This window comes from Saccopteryx leptura, chromosome 6, assembly GCF_036850995.1.
Source record: "Saccopteryx leptura isolate mSacLep1 chromosome 6, mSacLep1_pri_phased_curated, whole genome shotgun sequence".
In the NCBI taxonomy this organism is placed as follows: Eukaryota; Metazoa; Chordata; class Mammalia; order Chiroptera; family Emballonuridae; genus Saccopteryx; species Saccopteryx leptura.
In genome coordinates, this window is record NC_089508.1 from 131882363 (window position 1) to 131901540 (window position 19178).

The 19178-nt window shown below is 50.2% G+C and overlaps 1 protein-coding gene across 2 annotated transcripts in view; it reads left to right on the forward strand.

The window, feature by feature from the left end:
- Positions 1–19178, forward strand: part of FSTL4 (follistatin like 4) — a 592181-nt gene that overhangs the window by 467448 nt on the left and 105555 nt on the right. The gene's annotated exons all lie outside the window — the stretch shown is intronic.

A 19178-nucleotide genomic window follows, 5' to 3' on the forward strand; every position in this document is an offset into this window, starting at 1 on the left:
GCCAATACATTCTATGGCACGGTCTCCTTATGAGGAGGACAGGAGCCCAGTGCCCCTTGACTGAGAGAGAATAACCGCATAATGCAACAGAACATTTTTGAAATGCTAATGTACGCTCCCTGCAACTTAATTTTATTTTTTTCTTATTGGCTTTTTCATACGACATTTCACAGTCCTGTAGCCTTAATAGCTAGATCTGCATCGTAAAAATAACAACATGGTGATTTAAGGAGGAGGTCCATCAGAGCGAAATGGACGGTGTGCTTTCAAAGTACCACTTTAGCACCTCTTACCTGGGGTCAATGTTCATTTTCAATACATCGTTAAAGCACCCTGTTAAATCACTCAGAGGATGGCCGTGTTCTTCCCCAGCCTCATGTTGGATTATGGAGATAATGAAGTGGAACTCTGCAGGAAGAGCCACGTTAGGCTGACCTGAATCAAGACTTGGAGAAGGAAGGAGAGCAAGAAGAGGACCACGTGTGTGAACACTGGTTTTCACCCGAAAGTTGGGAATGAGTGACTCCAAGCTATTGTCAGCCCTTCAGCTGGCAACCCAACATGGTGAGAGAGGGCACACCATAGTGCCTGGTAGAACTCTGCAGACCCCTGGGGGTCTGCAGCTCAAGGCAAAGAGCTTTCACAGATGGAGCAGGGAAGACACCTCCCCTCTGGCAACAGCTTAGCCCAGAGCATCCGCTAATTGAAACCACCATCTCCTTCCTCCCACCTCCTACCGGGCCTTTGAGCATGAATTCCTAAGAACTCAGCCCTCAAATCCAAGTGCCTCTGTTCCATCACCATGAGACCCCAAAATAGCAATGCTCTCAAGAGCTTTCTTTCATTTTCTTCTTAAAATAACCTCTTTTATTTCTAAGTAATAAATGCTAGCTTCACACAATTGCACACTAAGTTGAAAGCCTCTCCCAAACACACTGCCTCCTCAGTCCACGTCTCGGGAATCCTCCCCACCAATGGTGGAGCTCGTTAGACTTTCTGCCTGCACAGACACCCACACAGGTCTTCTGTCCTCGGATCGGACTCCAACTTGCTTTTCTCATTCAAAATGACGTTATGTCAGTTTTACAGATAGATTCACCTGAATCCTTTCTATAGCCATGTACTATTCTATTTGGAGCTGAAGCACAGAGTTCACGCCCTGGTGACGGGCATTCAGGTTCTTAGTTTCACTGCCACAAACAGTACCACAGTTGGCATCACAGGTCAAAGACATCTTTGCACATCTGAGCAAGTACATTGTTGGGTAAACTCACAGAAGCTTCTGGAGGGGTCTGACTTTGCAGGTGTCTGGCAGCTCCTCCAAAAGTGATAGGCTCCTGTCTCAAGGTCTTATAGTATCCAAAGTTAGGGAAGACTTAGCATCCCACCCCATCCTCCCTGTCTCGGGACGAGCAGGAAGGCAGGTGGGATTTGTACTTAGAATTTGCTCCTGAGCAGCTCACTGCAAAGACTAATGGGCCATGCCTCCACCACCTCCAGTCAGGACTCCCCAGGACACTTTAGTCATCCAGGAACTCAGAGATGCAAGGGGAGGGTAGCGTCGGAACAGCCCTGGAAGCCTCAGGAAGGCACAGAAGATGGGAAGGGGCTGAGCCAAGACAGGATGGCAGGCTGTGCCAGCTCATTTGGGACTCTGGGAATTCCCCAAAGGTCAGGGTGCATGTCCAGGACCTGGGCCTGATGGTAGGAAGCCATTGGAGGGGCTCTGGCCTGTGGCCATGGACGTGGAAAACAGGCCGAGCTGAAAGGCTTGGGAAAGAGGAGGTGACCAGACCTGGAGACCTTGAGGGCCAGAGGCTGAAAGAAAGAGGAAGGACAGTGAGGCTGGGCCGGAGAAGATGAGGTGAGGCTGTCTAGGGTAGAGGTCTGTGGACATCAAAGAGCCAGGACCAAAAGAGCTCAGGCTGGTCCCAGCTGGGAATGCCAAGGTTCACACTGCTCCCAGAGCCACACAGGGCCTGGCTCCCAGGCAGCACTGAGCAGGTGAGTAGCAGGAGTGAGTCCATGCTGAATAGATGAAGTTTCATATTCATGATTCCAACCACGCCATGTTGGATTACCCAAGGAGTGTTCTGCGGCTTCAGAGACAGTACCTTCCTCTCCCGAAGCACCATGGCTGAGCAGGAGTCTGTGGCATCGATGACTCCCAGGGCTTCCCAGAGACCCCTGGGCTGTCCTGTGGTCTGCAGCGAGATGGTGATGTATGCTGTCCATGGAGCCTAAGGCAGGTGGAGGCCTCCCAGTGTCGGGGTCATTTTCCCAACCCCAACTTCTCCCTCATCCTAAAGATGAGGGCTCAGGCGTGGAGAGGTGGGGTGGGACCAGGACCTGGGAGAGCCTCATACCAACTCTTGTAGGCTTCTTGGCATGAACTAGTTTCTCAGAATCTTTCCTTCCTGACTGACCAGAGTGGAGATGAAAAGGGTCATCTTGGTGCAGGTGGGATTACAATGGCAGGATGAACTGTCCCAGAGGGGTGCACCAGACAGCCAGATGGCAGCATAAAGCAAGGTCCTAGAGCGGAAGGGGGAGAGGGCCTGGGGTCCCTAGGGATAGAGAAGTGTGGACACAGTCCTGGGGTATCCGTATAGTTTGTTTATGTGTGCAACCAGATGATGTTTTGTTTTGTTTTGTTTTGTTTTTTCTGAAATTGGAAACGGGGAGGCAGTCAGACAGACTCCTGCATGCATCCCACCGGGATCCACCCGGCATGCCCACCAGGGGGCGATGCTCTGCCCATCTGGGGCGTTGCTCTGTTGCAACCAGAGCCATTCTAGCGCCTGAGGCAGAGGCCATGGAGCCATCCTCAGCGCCTGGGCCAACTTTGCTCCAATGGAGCCTCGGCTGCTGGAGGGGAAGAGAGAGACAGTGAGGAAGGAGGGGGGGGGGTGGAGAAGCAGATGGGTGCTTCTCCTGTGTCCCCTGGCCCGAAATCAAACCTGGGACTCCCGCACGCCAGGCCGACGCTCTACCACTGAGCCAACTGGCCAGGGCCACCAGATGATGTTTTATCTCAGAGACTTCTGACCCCTTTAAACCTGAACCGGAGCCTGTTGTGCAGAAGAGAAGCCTGGTTTGGGTGCTACACAGCTTTGGCTGCAGGTTCCTGGTATGGGCTGTGTCCCAGGTGCGGTGGAGCATGTGCCCACAACAGGGCCTGAGACCCCTGACGCAGAAGCCATTTGTCAGCATGTTGACTTCTGCTCAGGGGCACATTCACCCCCTCTGTCAGCGGCAGTGGGACTCCTATAGTGGCTCCAGTCTGCATAATACTGTTCAGGTGTAACCATGAAGTCACAACCACAAACAAAACACACATGAAATCACAAGATAAGTTGCCCTTCCTCCGTTACCAGGGACAGTATCGTCAGCGCTCAGTCCCAGGGGTTTCCCCTGACAGCCACCCCTAGCCCAGCTGAGGAGCAGGTGGCGGTGGGTGCAGAGGCACCATGTTTAACTCTTAAGCTACCTTTCTCTGACTTCTCGAGAAAAAGATCCAGGTTCTTTCTGGAATTTATGGTTGCCCCTCTCCCTTCAACTCCAGTGCATTGAAACAGGTTGCTGAGCAAAAAGCCCTGTGCTGAGCTGCGGGGTGCTGGGCTCGCCACCCTGACTCTCCGGGCCTCGGGCTCCTGTCCTCTGCCTGGGACAGGCCCACCAATGGCATGAGGTCTCAGTTGCCAGCCCTACAGGGATACTGGACATCCTGCTGGTGGGCACCTCCTGTCAGCCTGTCAGTCCCTGGTCTGCCAGCCAGTCCTCCAGAAACCAACCCACCAAATGACACATTTGTCAAGTGGTAGAGAATAATTTCTGAAACCTTTAGTTTTACTGCTACCCTGGTGATTGTTGGAATTTCTCTACTTTTGAGGGTTCGTGCCCTGCACCACTCCTGCCCCAGAAGCTCCCGGATGGGCACCCTCTCTGGGTCCAGGGCTGTGGCCACACTCGTTTCTCCTGCAGAGACAGGGTGGGCACGGGCAGGGTAGGCATGAAGCCTGTGGTGGCTCACACTGCGCAGCCACACTGGTTTGAGTTGAGATGCTATGGGCATACTTGCGGAGTGCTGGGCTCCTCTGCCAGCTTATACCAATGTGCCCAGCGAGCATGGAAAAGCCCGGGACACACGTGCACAATAGCAGAGAGTTTGGTCTGGGTCCAGCTAAGCAGGAGGTGGGGGAGATGAGACTGAAATGGGTGCTCGTGGGCCTTCCGCACCAGACTGAGCAGTTGGCCCCCTCAGAGCCGGGGGAGGGAAAAAGGGCCGCAAGGAAGCCATCTGCAGAGACACTCCCAGGGAAGAGGCTGCTGCTTCGGCCAAAAATGAGGTCCTGAGCAGGAGCAACCTCTGAGGAGACTGGGAGGAAGGGCTGCACTAGAGGGGTGCAAAGGCGGTTCAGCTGTAATTGTAAAATGGAAAGAGGTGGACTAGGTCTGAGTTCATTCATCCCTAAAATGGAGCCTTCACTCAACCAGCCTGCAGCCTCTGCCTGTGCCTCACGAGGCAGGCGCAACACTGTCAGATACAGCAAGAAGCAATTTGCCATGGGTCAAGAAGCATTTTTGTTACAAAGACCTGTCTTTGGACAAAGCATACGTTATAAGGTTCCCTCTGAAAGATAATTTAAAGAACCCATCCCAGAGAGAGAGAGAGAGAGAGAGAGACCCCTTGCAAGGAAAAGTGATTTCTCACATCCCAATATTTTGGTGCCGCATCTTGCCCGAAACAGTGGCAGTTCAGCAAAGGCCAGTGAATTGGTTTCTGTGTCACACACTGATGATCGGGACACTCACTCTTTGGGGTGCCCCCTGCCTAGTCACCTGTCAGCATAGAGACCCCGCCACCAAGCCCAGTGCCAGCAGGACAGCATGGTTGTGTAATGTTTGGTCTTGTCAAGCCAGGGTGGGGAACAAAGGGCCTCCTCTCCCCCCCACAGTTTAGCCAACAAGGCGTGGGTTAGTGCAACCATGTGTACACAGGCCTGCCTGGGAGAGGACCGGGTGTTCATTTTCAACAGATAAAGGATAAGTACTTATTTTAGGAATTATTAGTATTAGTGTTAATTATGGTTATTAATGTCAGGTTCTCAATGGTGCCACTATCAACATTTGGGGCCAGATAATTCTCTGTTGTGGGACTATTCTGTGCTCTGTAGGATGATTGGGAGCCATGCTGGAAAGAGATGGGGGTCATGAGAAAAGTCTCCTTTAAAGATGGGAAGGAGCTCCATGGGCCTGGGAACACAGAGCCCACGACGGGGCTCAGGGACCTCTCATCAGCAGTTCGTCGGAGCTGGGACACACTCAGGAAATTGGAATTGGAACAAAGCAAATATACCGATGTGAGCTGTTCTCCAAAATGGTCTGCTGCTGCCTGTTTACAAAACACAGCCATGACTTAGCATTCTCAAGAGACTGGATAATTAAACAGAAAGCAAGCTACATTGATTCCTGTTCTTCCAAGTCCCAATGGCTCCTCCCCTTTGCATGCAGGAAGCATGGTCCCACTCAGAGAGAGCACGTGGTGTGGTGAGTGGACCCAGCAGGGACGGGCTCCCTGTCTGACCTCTGCTGCTCTGGCTGCCTGCTGGACACACCCAGCCCCCAGTGGAGGCTTGTGGCTGCTCTTTCTCAGCTGAAGGTTTTTAGTAACAAGAATGCTACAATTTAGAAATCATTTTCAAATCCTACTCACTGGAGAGACCCAGAACATGTCTGTAATATACATTGCAGATCAATTGCCTCGGGAAGGTTAGGATGATCTGTCCAGACAGAGAGGGCACATTAAGGCTGTGTGGGGGTCCCTGCACCTCCCAGCTTGCCTCACCCAGGAAATAGCACCATGTTACGCAAAAGCATCAAGCTAGGAAGACAGGAGGGAGTCATTCCTGACACCCCTTATCCTTGCCCCTCATCCAAACTATTTCCAAGGCCCGTCCTTTCCTCTTCTCTCCACCTCACAGTCAGTAACTGTCTCTTACCTGAACTAGAGCTGCCTCATCTGAACCATTTCCCCACAAGCTCTCCCCTCCCCAACAGCCCATTGCCACAACAGCCAGAGCGACCCCTGTAGCATGCCAATCAGATCCCATCCCTCCTTGACTTAAAATCCTCCTGATCTCTTTCCACTGCCTGAAATTAAAACCTCTGAGCCGGCCCTGGCCAGTTGACTCAGTGGTAGAGCATTGGCCCAGCCTATAGAAGTCCCGGGTTTGATTCCTGGTCAGGGCACACAGGAGAATCGCCCATCTGCTTCTCTACCCTTCCTCTCTCCTTTCTCTCTATCTCTCTCTTCCCCTCCCACAGCCAAGGCTCCATTGGAGCAAAGTTGGCCCAGGTGCTGAGGACGGCTCCATGTCCTCTGCCTTAGGCACTAGAATGGCTCCAGCTGCAATGGAGCGACGCCCTAGATGGGCAGAGCATCGCCCCTTCGTGGGCTTGTTGGGTGGATCCTGGTTGGGTGCATGCGGGAGTTCTGTCTCTCTGCCTCCCCACTTCTCACTTCAGAAAAATACAAAAAAAAAAATCTTAGCCCTCACCATGTCTTTGCCTGGCCACCTGGCCACTTCCCACCTCTCTGCATCTGTCCTCTGCTCCCTTTGCTTTGGACATACTGGCCTTCTTCAGTTCCCAGAGCATACTCAGACCATTTGACCCCAGGACCTTTGAACAAACTGTTTTCTCTGACTAAAATGCCCTCCTCCCCATTCTTGGCACAGGTGGTTTCTTCTTACAGAGCTTCACTTAAATATCTCCTACTGAGAGAGGCTTTCACCACCACTCCCCACTTATGTCTTAATAGGCCACCCTGCTGGCATCTTGTTCATTCCATCCATACTGCTTATCATGCTGTGTAATTTACTTACACATTCTCTCCCAGTCCACGCTGAGACCGCCTCCCTTGCACAGAGGGTTTGGATACGATCTAATCGTGAAAGCAGTAGAAGCAGCTCTGGGATGAGGGAATGCGCTCCCTAGACAGAGGTGTCCAGGGGAGAATGGAACAGAAGTTAGATTTCCTCTCCAAGAGGATTCTCAGAGGGTTCCTGGCTTCTCAAAGATTCTTTCCACAACTCACTACAGTTTCTTCCGAGGAAATACATGAACTTGTATTTCTTTCTCTTCTGAGGGAATGTTAAGCAATTAACAGCAGCTGCTGTAGAAACCCCAGAATCTCAGCAGTGCAGAGCAGAGGCTGATCCTCACCCTTCTCAGGTCTGAGCAGGTCAGGCAGCTCTCAAACAACAAGTAGGAGACTGTGTTCTTTGCTTGGACAAAATGTATGACCACAGTCTCCATGGAGGAGAGAAGAGATCATGGATGATGGCTGCATTAGTGAGGGCTCTCCCAAGAACCAGAACCAATAAGATACATGGGTGGATAGATGGATGGACGGACAGACAGACTAATGGAGAGAGAAGATTGGCTCACACGATTATGGTAGCTGAAGTCTGCAATCAGGAAGCTGGAGACCCAGGAGAGCTGACAGTATAAGTTCCAGTCTGAAAGGCAGCAGGTGCAAGACCCGGGAAGAGAGGGTGTTGCAGTTCAAGTCCAAAGGCAGCACCCTGCAGCTTAAAAGCGATCAGGCACAAGAAATTCTCTCAGCCTTTCTGTTGTATTCAGGTCTTCAACTGATTGGATGGGGCCCACGGGAGGGTAGTCAGCTTTACTCAGTCTATGGATTCAAATATTAATCTCATCTAGGAACACTGTCATACTTTCACACCACAATAGTGTTTGACCAGATATCTAGGCACTCCATGGCCCAGTCAGGTTGACACAAGGTATTAACCATCACAATGACACAAATGTTGTGTGGCAAGGCATTGACCTCCCGTCAGTTGGACCCAGTCACTTCCTGGCTCCAGGAGGCTAGGAAATAGTCTTTATGAGAGCTCAGAAGTTAAAAAATGAGCCAGCCTCTCGGAACACACAGCATGACACCCTCTTGCTGGTTAGGCAAAAGCTGTCTGCTTATCTCCACTGAGCGCTTGTATAGTAGATTCTGGATCCAACCCTTGACATCTATATGAATTTTTGCTAATTCTGAGTAACCAGTATATAATTGCATAAAATAATGCATTCTTTTCCCTGAAGTCTCCAAAAGAATAAGCTGTTAAGGTACTTCCTTTTTCTAAATATCTTATGCAAAGGCAGTCCCACCAGCCTTGGGACTCTGACAGGCATGGGGATACAGAGATTGGTGGCCTGTCTCAGGCTGCCCGGGCATGGGAGCCAGCCATGGAGGGAGAGTGGAGTGCAACCCCATGGTGGCCACACACCCTGATGACCAGGAGGCCCTGGCTTTCCACCTTAGCACTGACCCCACACTCCTTCCAACTAATGCTTCTGCTGCCTGCCACACCCATGGCACCCCAAGGCATCCTGAGACACAGCCCCTGGGCACTGAGCTCAGCTCTAACTTCCTACTCCTCTGCACGCAGTAGTCTCGTGTGGTTTAGTATTCCCAAAGCCAAAAAGGTTTATTGTCCAGAGGAAGCAAATCAGAGTCTAAGAGCTCCGAGGGTGTCCTTCCTGCAAACAAGGAGAACGCTATACCAGACTGGGTTCCTTGGGAGTAACACAAGGGTCTGCCTTCTGCGTCCACCCCCGCCATGCCTAGCACTGGGCACACCGTGCTCTTCTGTGAGAGGGTGATCATGCTCTGCAGGGGCCATGGCTGTCCACTGGAGCCTGTGGACAGGCTTCAGGAGTCCGAGCCCACCTCCATCCTGCTCTATTTTAACCCTTGTCCTCCCTGCTAAACTATGAGCTCCAGGTCAGCAGGCTCTGGACCTGTTCTGCTTGCCTATATATTTCCATTGTATTCTGGCACATTCTAGGTATTTAATAATTATTGAATGAGCACTGTCCTAATCTTTCACTGGCTTAAAACCACTTATTAAGTCCCTTCTGAGGGCTAGGAATTGTGTTAGGTGCTGGGGATATGAAAGAAATAGACCAGACAAGCCCTCTGCCTTCACGCAAATTACAAAGGTGTTTGTTTACACTGGGGAGCAGAAATTTATAACTCAGCTATAATAATGATTGAAGCAACACCAAGCAACATAAATTGATTGAGAAAATAAATTACCCACAAATCTGCAGGTAACTAACAAATAAGTTTATTGCCATCTCCAAAATGAAGCAAGGAAGAGGGAATATGACATTGGTACAAAAATGGAATCAGATTATGTATAAAGAAACGGGAAATTCTGGATGAGTGCAAGTGTGGCTGATGCAGAGCCCCCTGTGCAGGCCAGACAGCCCAGTGCTGAGACGGCATCAGGGTGAATGGCCCTGAGACAGCCTGCTCTGGCCTCCCCCCCCCCCCCACCACGTTCCAGCAGCTGTGGAAAAGGAGCCAGAGCAGCAGGTGCTGGTGAAGGGAAACAGAGGGGTCACAAGGCACCCCACCTCAGGTACACCTCCGCAGGATGAGCCAAAACAGCTCCACCCTGCAAATCCCAGGCGAAGTCATTGCGTCCAGGAGACATTGAGATGTAGCCCATCCCTGACTTGCTCAGGAGACATTGTTTCTGTCCCACCCACCAACCTCACAGGATGGCCCTGGTCACAGGAACAGACCAGATCGATAGAGCTTGTCCCACGGGTGCCACACTTCCTCTGATGACTCCAGGTCACCTGAGTGGTTCATTTGAGGGGAAGAACCAGAGGCAGATTTAATGGCGGGCCACCAAGCATGTGTCCTGGGCCCCGACTTCTTCAGGGCCCTGCAAACTTTACACTTTTTCTAATGACAAGGGGCCCAATATTTTCTTCTGTGCCCGGGGCCTCAACCAACCTTAATCCATCTCTGGGAAGAACATTAATTTACAAGGAGAACAGTGTGAGAAGAGGCTGCAGCTACAGAGATGTGCCTCAGGGCCTAGCCTGGCCTTTTCCCAGAATGACCCTGATTCCCAAGCAGACCTCTGACCCTAGCTTTGCCCTGCAAAGCTCAGTCTAAAATGTTACTGTATGGGCAGGTTGGTCGAGCTTTTGACAGGGTCTTTTCACCGGGACCGTCATCTGGCAACTGTCCAGATAGGAATGTGTTCCATTAGTGCATGTCTAACATATGAACACTAACACCAGTTTGACAAGAATCTGAGAAAGTTCATTTCTATTGCTGTGAAGCAGCAGGCTCCTGCCTGAGAGGGTGCTGACAGGTTGATGAGTGTCAGCGCGTGCAGTTCACTGTGTGGAGCGGCTATACCAGGAACTAACACCCGATTCTTCAGGGCCTGAAGACTCACGGTCTCCTGTTTTCGAGAAGAGCATCTGTCACTTGCTTACAGTGGGCCCGTTCACCCTGGCACCGCTCCTTGTCTCCTGGCTCCCAGGAGCGGGGAGAGCATGTATGCAGGGTGGAGGCTGAGGGCTGGGGTTTGCAACTCCTGTGTCTAGGAAGCCAAGGTCACTGCTGCTCTGGTCTGAAGGACCTAGAGGGTGAGGGAGGTGTCCACCAGGAGACTGTCAGCCCAACTTGGCCTCAAGCCACCTACTGTGTGCCAGGTACTGTGCTACGCACTGGAGACCCAAACAGCCCTGCCTGAGGCCCTACTACCAGGCACTCAGCCTAGTTAGTGCACCACAAAGATCTGTCTTGCATAACCAACCTGCACTGGCTTTGACAATTGTGGTCATGTGACCTGTCCCTCTTCACTCAGGGGAAAACAAGTGGAAGCCCACTGACGTTAAAGGCCTGACACATAGGGAGACAGGCATCCCAAGTTATGAGGAACCCCCCAACTCACTTGCCTCCCCAAATTCCTTACTCACTCACAGGGCCATTGTCCCTCTAGGGGCACCTGTGCCCAACAGGATCAGACAAGCTCCCCATTGATCTGCTCTGAACCCCAGCTTAGCCTTCCCTTTCCAAGGACATCAGCCCTTCCCACAGATGCATTCTGATCCCAGATCTGACAGGGACCCAGCTCAGTACTGTCTCTCTGCCCCTACCATACTCTGAGCACAGAGCTCAGTACCCCAAAAAAATCTTGAGAGGCCATGGGACCACAAATGGTCGGGCATCATGGGAGCAGCATAGCCACAGCCCGGAGCTGCAGGGACCCCTGTCACAGACTGCTACCCTGGAGGCTGCATGTGGCTTCCTTACCTTGCTCTGCTGTGACTCTTCACCCCACCAAAGCAGAGTTCAGAGCAGGGCATGTCTGAGTCCCCTGCTGTACGGGAGTGCCTGGGTGGTCCCCAGCCCATGGAAGAGTTCAGTCAGATGTGTTCACTGCACTCGTATCAGTGCCATCCCCACGAATTCAAGGCTGCCTGGCCCTCCTCCTGTCCCCTGTACAATGCGATGCTCAAAAGGAGTATGGGGTCCCCTGGACAGGGCCATACCACCAGGTCTCCCCCATCACTCTCCTGAGAAGGGGCAGGTGGGGGTAGACCACAATGGCAGAAATCAGGTGCAGCTCTGATGACCGGGCACTGACCTGCCCCTCCTTGTCTTGCACCCTGCCAGGGCTCCCAATGGGGCTATGGAAGGATGGAGGGAGGGAGGAGGAGGGGCCCTCTCTGTATCTCTCTGGTGGTCACACTGATCTGCCCAACACACCCTTTCTGTCGAGACATTTGACCCCACTCCCACCACATAGCTCCTGGCCCCAAAGGTGGCCACCTGGCCCAGGCAGGCGAAGGGCCAATCAGTCCTGTGACCACAGAATGCTCCATTCCCTGGCCTCAGTGATTGCCTCACAGAGGAACATGGGAAGCAAGCCTGGCCAGTATGGGCTCGCCTGCTTTTTCCAGGACTCTCAGGGAAGATTCGGTCCCTGTCTCTGGGACCTCGTGTGCAGGCACAGTGTGGACGTGGAGCCACCACTGGACACCTTGCAGCCAAGCAGAGAAAACTGTCATGCAGGGTCCTGAGTGTCTGCAGCCTCTTCCACTCCCTTAGATTTCCTAATTATAGAAACTGAGACCACCCTCCTTTTTCTTTACTGAGCTAGTTGAGTATTTCCGAGAGTTTCTTTTACTTAAGACCAATAAAATCCTGACAAATCACAAAGATAATCTCAGAATAGACAACCAGCAGGTACCAACCAGGCACTTGCTTAGGACCAAAACCACAAAAGGGATGGGGGACCAGTGGGCACCATGGTAAGGAATCTGGAAGAAGAAGTTGGGGCAAGGTCAAGGGCTGTTCTGAATTCTTTGTGAGAGTGCGTGGGTGATGAGGAGCCAGCTAGTGGCTTTTGATGAAGGCTGTCTCTTGTAGTCCAGGTGGTGACCAGGAGAGTCACAGACAGCAAGGCAAACTGGAGGGTGACCACATGGGTTGCTGTAGAAGACCTGGGATGATGGGGAGGGGAGACTCAGGGGCTGTAACACAAGGGAAGCCCCTGTGGGGCTTGGCAACTGTTAGTGCCACCACTTGCGGCATCACATATACCATTACAGATAAGTAGGCAAAGAGTAGTGGCTCATGGCACTGGGGGGCAAGGGAAAGTGCAGTCAGGCAGCTCCTGGCAAGACCTGGGAAGGTCTGCAGGGATGTCTACTTGGAACCACATCCTAAGAGTCCCAGAGCCTAAAAGGGAGCTAGGTCCCCAGAACCCTCGTAGGCAGTCCCTTATTTTATAAATGTCTAAACTGAGGCCCAGAGACAGGAAGAGACCTACCCAAGGCCATGGGGCATGTCACCAGCAGAAACAGGCCTGGAGGCTAGGTGCCCAGAGCTTCAGTCTTGCATGAGCCCTACTCACTAGAGCCCCAGCCTGTGACAATGCTTCATTCTGTTCTCCCTGGGAAGTCACCGTGGGAGGTCACCTAGCAGGGAAGCAGGAGGCCAGAGGAGGCTTGTCAGACAGTGAATAATGGGGAGTGAGGTAGATGTTCAGTTGCCATAAATCTCTTCAGAATTTTAAACAGAGATGAAGAATATTGACATGAACTAAATTCAATAAAACAATCATTTAATTAAACTTTAAATGATCCAAATATTTGCAGTTGGGTTCACGTTTGTGTAACTGACAGGAGCAGAATTATGATGGTTCTGTTGGTGCGCATGCATTCTCATTTTACATGAGTCTTTCCTGCGTGAAGTGCAAGTCTTCAGACTCACAGACGATGGGTGGGCACGCTCAGCAATCACATGGGAACCAGCTGTCCCAGGGCAGGTGGCAAGATGCACAAGCTCCCACACAAGGTGTTTGTTTGTTTTTTTGTCTTTAGCCTGGTGTTATAGGCTCCTCCAGACATTTTTCTTTCTTTTTTTTTTTAATAAATTTTTATTAATGTTAATGGGATGACACTAATAAATCAGGGTACATATATTCAAAGAAAACATGTCTAGGTTATCTTGTCATTAAATTATGTTGCATACCCCTCGCCCAGAGTCAGATTGTCCTCCGTCACCCTCTATCTAGTTTTCTCTGTGCCCCTCCCCCTCCCCCTAACTCTCTCCCTCCCTCCCTCCTGCGTCCTCCCTCCCCCCACCCCTGGTAACCACCACACTCTTGTCCATGTCTCTTAGTCTTGTTTTTATGTTCCACCAATATATGGAATCATGTAGTTCTTGTTTTTTTCTGATTTACTTATTTCACTCTGTATAATGTTATCAAGATCCCACCATTTTGCTGTAAATGATCTGATGTCATCATTTCTTATGGCTGAGTAGTATTCCATAGTGTATATGTGCCACATCTTCTTTATCCAGTCTTCTATTGAAGGGCTTTTTGGTTGTTTCCATGTCTTGGTCACTGTGAACAGTGCTGCAATGAACATGGGGCTACATGTGTCTTTACGTATCAATGTGTCTGAGGTTTTGGGGTATATACCCAGTAGAGGGATTGCTGGGTCATAAGGTAGTTCTATTTGCAGTTTTTTGAGGAACCACCATACTTTCCTCCATAATGGTTGTACTACTTTACAGTCCCACCAACAGTGGATGAGAGTTCCCTTTTCTCCGCAGCCTCTCCAACATTTGCTATTATCCGTCTTGTTGATAATAGCTAATCTAACAGGGGTGAGGTGGTATCTCATTGTAGTTTTGATTTGCATTTCTCTAATAACTAATGAAGCTGAGCATCTTTTCATGTATCTGTTGGCCATTTGTATTTCTTCCTGGGAGAAGTGTCCAGACATTTTTCTAAAACTTTCTGAGCCCTTGCCAGTTGGCTCAGCGGTAGAGTGTTGGCCTGGCGTGTGGATGGCCCGGATTCTATTCCCAGTCAGGGACACAGGAAAAGCGATCATCTGCTTCTTCACCCTTCCCCTGCTTCCTTCTCTCTCTCTCTCTCTCTCTCTCTCTCTCTCTCTCTCTCTCTCTCTCTTCCCATGCCATAGCCATGGCTCTCCCTGGGAGCTGAGGATGGCTCTATGGCCTCCGCCTCAGGCACTGGAATAGCTCAGTTGCCAAGCAACAGAACAATGGCCCCAAATGGGCAGAGCATTGCTCCACAGAGGGCTTGCTGGGTGAATCCTGGTCAGGGAGCCTGAGGGAATCTGTCTGTCTGCCTCCCCATTTCTCACTTAAGAAAAAAATAAGTAAATAAAACTTTTTGAAAGATACAGCTTTGGGGCCGCATGGAGGGAGGAGCTCCCACAGTGCATATAGGTCTTACATTCCAAGTGACAGCCATGCTCCTAGCTTTGGAATTAGAGCCCCCAGACCCAGCAGCAGACCCTCACCTCCCAACGCCACCTGCACTCTTTTCCGTCTATACAGACCCCCCTTTTAAGGCAGGAGTTCTTAGGCCTCAGGTGCCACAGAAGCACAGGGGTGCTTGTTAAAGCCTGGAGTCTGTGCTACGGGAGGTGGGATGCAGGTGTGGGGGAACCTCAAGAAGCCGAGCTTGGGGGCCCAGGGGGCACCCTGCCTCTTCGAGGGGCCCCTCCCTGGCTGCCCTGTTAGTCCTTTCCTTGTAGTCTGACTGGAGCTCAGACATGCAGAGAAAATGTATGTTCCTTTTGTAACATACAGTACTTTTTTTCTACATTATATTAAATTCTTTTTCAATTACAGTTGATATTCAATATTATATTAGTTTCAGGTGTACAATATAGTGGTTAGATACTTATATAAGTTACAAAGTGACCCTCCCTGTAAGGCAGGTACCCATCTGACACCACACATAGTTGTAACAATATTATTCACTATATTCCCTATATTCACTATATTGCTGTGCTCTACATCCCCTGACTGGTTTTACAACTGGCAATTTGTACTTCTCAATCTCTTTGCTTTTTTCACTCCTACCCTGAATACACCTCCTATCCAGCAACCATTAATTTGTTCTCTGTGTCTATGAATTTGTTTCTATTTTGTTCATTAATTTTGTTTTTTAGATTTCATATGTAAGTAAAATCATATGATATTTGTTTTTCTCTATCTGACATATTTCACTCTGCATAATACCCTCTCTGTCTATCCATGCTGTCACAGTTGGTAAGATTTCATTCTTTTTTATGGCCAAGTAATACTCCATTGTATATACATATCACATCTTTAGCCACTCATCTACTGATGGGCACTTGGGTTGCTTCCAGATCTTGGCTATTGTGAACAATGCTGTACTGAGCAATGGGGTGTGCATATCTTTTCAAACTAGTGTTTTGGATTTCTTTGGATAAATACCCAGAAGTGGAATTGCTGGGCCATACAGTAGTTCTATTTTTAACTTTTTGAGAAAGCTCCGTCCTGTTTTCCATAGTGGTTATAACAATCTGCATTCCCACCAACAGTGCACGAGGGGTCCATTTTCTCCACATTCTCGCCAACACGTATTTGTTAATTTTATTGATGATAGCCATTCTGACAGGTGTGAAGTAATATCTCATTGTGGTTTTAATTTGCATTTCTCTGATGATTAGTGACATTGAGCATCTTTTTGCATGTCTGTTGGCCATCGGTATGTTCTCTTTGGAGAAGTGTCTATTCAGGTCCTCTACCCATTTTTTAATCAGATTGCTTGGGGAGGTTTTGGTGTTAAGGTGTATAAATTCCTCATATAGAGTGAAGCAAAGTAGGTTTAGAGTTGTTCATATGGAAAATAATACAATAATTAATAAATAATGATACAAGAATAAACTCTGTGTTTTACATACTCACAACTGTAAACCTACTTTTGTCCCACCCTGTGTACTTTGGAGATAAACTCCTTATTGGATGTATCATTGGTGAATATGTTCTCCTATTCAATAGGCTGTCTGTTTTGTTGATGGTTCCTTCATTGTGCAAAAACTGTTTAGTTTGATATAGTCCAATTTGTTTATTTTTTGTTTCCCTTCCCCAAGGAGATATATATATATAAAGAGCAACATTTACTGACAATGTTTTCTTCTAAGAATTTTGTAGTTTGAGGTCTTACATAAGTCTTTAATCCATTTTGAGTTTATTCTTGTATATGATGTGAGAAAGTGGTGTAATTTTTTTTACATTATCTGTCCAGTTTTTCCAACACCGTTTTATTGAAAAGACTGTTTTTATCCCATTGTACATTCCTGTTTTTTTGGGGGGTTTTTTTTGCATTTTTCTGAAGCTGGAAACAGGGAGAGACAGTCAGACAGACTCCCGCATGTGCCCGACCGGGATCCACCCAGCACGCCGCTCTGCCCACCAGGGAGCGATGTTCTGCCCATCCTGGGCGTCGCCATGTTGCGACCAGAGCCACTCTAGCACCTGAGGCAGAGGCCACAGAGCCATCCCCAGCGCCCGGGCCATTTTTGCTCCAATGGAGCCTTGGCTGCAGGAGGGGAAGAGAGAGACAGAGAGGAAGGCGCGGCAGAGGGGTGGAGAAGCAAATGGGCGCTTCTCCTGTGTGCCCTGGCCGGGAATCGAACCCGGGTCCTCCGCACGCTAGGCCGACGCTCTACCGCTGAGCCAACGGGCCAGGGTCGCACCTACATATTCAATCCATTATTCCATCCTTATAAAGCTAGGTCCAAGTTGATCATTTTAGCCATCCATATAAGTGATGCTCTACCTAAGAAAAATGCTTCTTGTTTCAAATCTCCTACCCTGCATCTCCAGTTGCTCCCCTAACTTGTTTCTGAGTGAAGGTAAACCTCCTGCCATTCTCTGCCAGCTCCAGTTCCTCTGCCTGGATGTCCGCCCCTCCCCCGCCAGCCCACCCTAGTGCCCTGTCCAAGGTCAGCCGGGCTGTGCTCTTGGTCTGGGCTCTCAGCCTGGTGGAGTCTGGAGTCCAGGGTTCCCCTGGTTCAGCCTCCCGCAACCCCCACTCGACGTCTGGAGGTCATTGACTCTGGGCCCAGATCTGGCTGTCTAGTGCAGCTTCAGGAACAAAGATGCAGAGCGCCTCACAGCCCAGCCAGTGCCCAGGCGAGGATGTCTGGGACCCTCCAGGCCACTCAGGAGTCGAGGAGGCTCTGGCAGGTAATCCGAGGCTCTGGCTCTGTCACACCACGGGTAGTCGCCCCAGGTGGGGAGGGGAGCAGGCTGGCTGGGGACAGTTCAGACTCCTCCCAGGCCTTCTTGCTTCCTCTCACCCACACACTAACAGGCACACTCTTTGCCCTTCCTACTGTCTCCCTTGTGATCCCCAAATGCCCTGGGACCAGGAGGAGGTATTCCACACCCCTTCCTTCTTCCATAGAGCACAGAGCCTCATGGTTTTTTCTATGAGAAAGAGGTACCTCATTTATACTTGGGGACAATCTGGGCTCTGACTGCCAGCACAGCACAGTGGGAGCTAACCAATGTCAGCAAAATCTTCTCTCTCCCTCTCTCTGCCTTCTGACTCTCCTAAGCCAGGTCTAGCTGCAATGGGCTAGTAGTGCTTTCTCTGCCCTGAGCAAGAAGCCTCATGACTCAGAGGTGGGAGGGCAGCGAGCGGAACTTGATTGAAGAGGGAACGTGAATCGCATCACTTTGTTTGTAAAATATTATGTTGGTTGTGTCCACATCAATCACACAATGTTTATCTTTCCTAATGCGGCTCTGTCACCAGGAGCCACATCTGTCCTTTGTGTGATTGTCCCCTCTCTGCTGGCCTAGTGCCTCCTTCCCTTCTTTATTTCTATTTTCTCCATTTCGCATCCATCCATCCAACAGGGACTAATTAAGCACCTAGTAGATACCTTGTTCCTCTGTGTGGGCCCAGGGCAGGGTCACTGAGTGATGGTGGAGGGGGAAGGGCTCTGCTCCTCAGGACCCCACCTGACTGCACCTGCTTCGCAGTGCATAACACCTGCGGCTGTTTCTGCTCCCCTTCCACTCCCCTCGCCCACACACACTGGCAGGAGGGTGTTGAGCACAGATGTTCTGCCTGATCACAGCTCAAAAGTGTCCCGCTGAGTCACAGAGCTCAGTTCCCAACTCCATGCTTTGCTCAGTATCTGTCAGGCCCTCCAGGCCCCAGCAAAGTTTCGACAGACTAAATAGGGCTCCCAGCCTTTTTGCCTCCCATCCCAGAACAAACACAGGCTCATGCTGCCTCGGGCTGCTGCCCCAAGCCCCCTGAGTGGTAAACTTAGAGGAGGCAGTCCAGTCAGTGGGCTGGTGACCCTCCCTATGAGCCTGACCCCACTGTGGCATTTGAACACCTGAGTCTAATTAACTTTTTCATGAATCCTGAGAATTTCAGAAAGCCCCTGGTAGAAGGGAAATATTTTAGAGCCTTCCTATTTGCCTGAAGAATGATCAGTTTTAATGCCAGTTATCAAGTGTGAAATGGCAAGGATTAAAAATTTGTGCAGCCTAAAGTACACTTCAAAAAATTAAAGGCTCCCATGCGTGGTTGCTGAGCCAAAATTCAAGTCCAAGTTCAGAGACTCCTCAGACAGAAACAATCCTTCAAAGGTCAGCCAGTCCATTCCCCAGACTTCAGACAGTGCAACCTTCAAACGGCCCCCACGCAGAGAAGACACCTGTTGGCCTGCCAGCAGACCTTGGCCACACTTAGCCTGGCCCAGACTTGGTGAAGCCCAAGGCCCTTGAACACGGGGCAGGCACTGCACATCTGGTCCCTGGTCACTATGTGGGGCCTTGGCAGCCCACATAAATGGTCTGACTTACAAATTCACTGCCCAGGTGACTTTTCTACACTAGCTGTGTTTCCTGACACATTTCAAGTCACAGAGCCTTTTGATCATTTGACATAGTTGCGACCCCTCTCCTAAGAGGTGTGTCCATCTACACATTTCTTCAGCACATGGTGGATAATTTTCTG